The sequence below is a fragment of the Gregarina niphandrodes genome (assembly GCF_000223845.1).
Source record: "Gregarina niphandrodes unplaced genomic scaffold scaffold00013, whole genome shotgun sequence".
Classification (NCBI taxonomy): domain Eukaryota; phylum Apicomplexa; class Conoidasida; order Eugregarinorida; family Gregarinidae; genus Gregarina; species Gregarina niphandrodes.
Window position 1 is genome coordinate 185,486 of NW_011645783.1, and position 948 is coordinate 186,433.

Below are 948 nucleotides of genomic sequence, written 5' to 3' on the forward strand. Positions count from 1 at the left end.
CTGCTACGGACGCTTTGGTTGATATTGGTAATGGCATACTCAGGGAGGGTGCTCAAAGGATATTGGGGAATGGCATACTCAGGGAGGGTGCTCAAAGGATACAGGAAAATTACAGGGCGAGGTTACGGCCGAGGCAGAGGTCGCGGAGTCGTACGCCGAAGTCGCTGGCGAAGGAGTCTGAGAAGCCGTTCGAGTCGAAGAATTGGGTACCGCGGAAGAAGCTCTATTAGTCGAGGGCGCAGCCGTTCTACAGCTTTTCCGAGTGTGTTTTCGTATCGTCCTTCGAATGTGATATCTGGAATTGCTCCGGGTGGATGGGAGCTGTGTATAGTTGATTCTGTTCGTCCTTTGCAGTTGCAGTCTTTGTGGAAGTCGTTTAAGGTTGTTGGGGCCAGTGTTGCGGTTAAACGTCATCAGCCGTCGCCTATTTTGTTTTCGGAAAATCAAGCTCAAGTTGCTCATCAGGAGTTGGGCGCCTTGGTCTGGTGTAGATGAGCCTATGATTCATCCCAGGCAGATGGCGTCTGCTTGCAACACTGGCACCAACCATCTGACCGCCAAGAAGGAAGATAAGGTGCAGTGTCCGTGGTCAACGAGTCGCATACCACCGCCTTTTCACCAACCCCCGTAGTTTCGACAGTGTCCGTCCCGAAATGGGCGGACTAACGCACGTTGAAATTGCCAGGGACATCACAGCAGGTATCAATTACTGCAGAAAAGATGAAACCCGGGTCGGCGCCACTCACGAAGATGGATAAATACCAGAATGTGCGAAAGAAAAAGGCTGGTGGCAGAAGCTTAGCATCGCGACCCTGTGGGAGGAAGAACCTGACTCGATGCTGAAGCACCACGGCGCCATAGCGGCAAAAAAAAGTTACATTCGCTCGCCCAAAACCACAAGTCATCGTCCTATGGGGACCACCCGGCATGGGCAAATCCCACACAGCT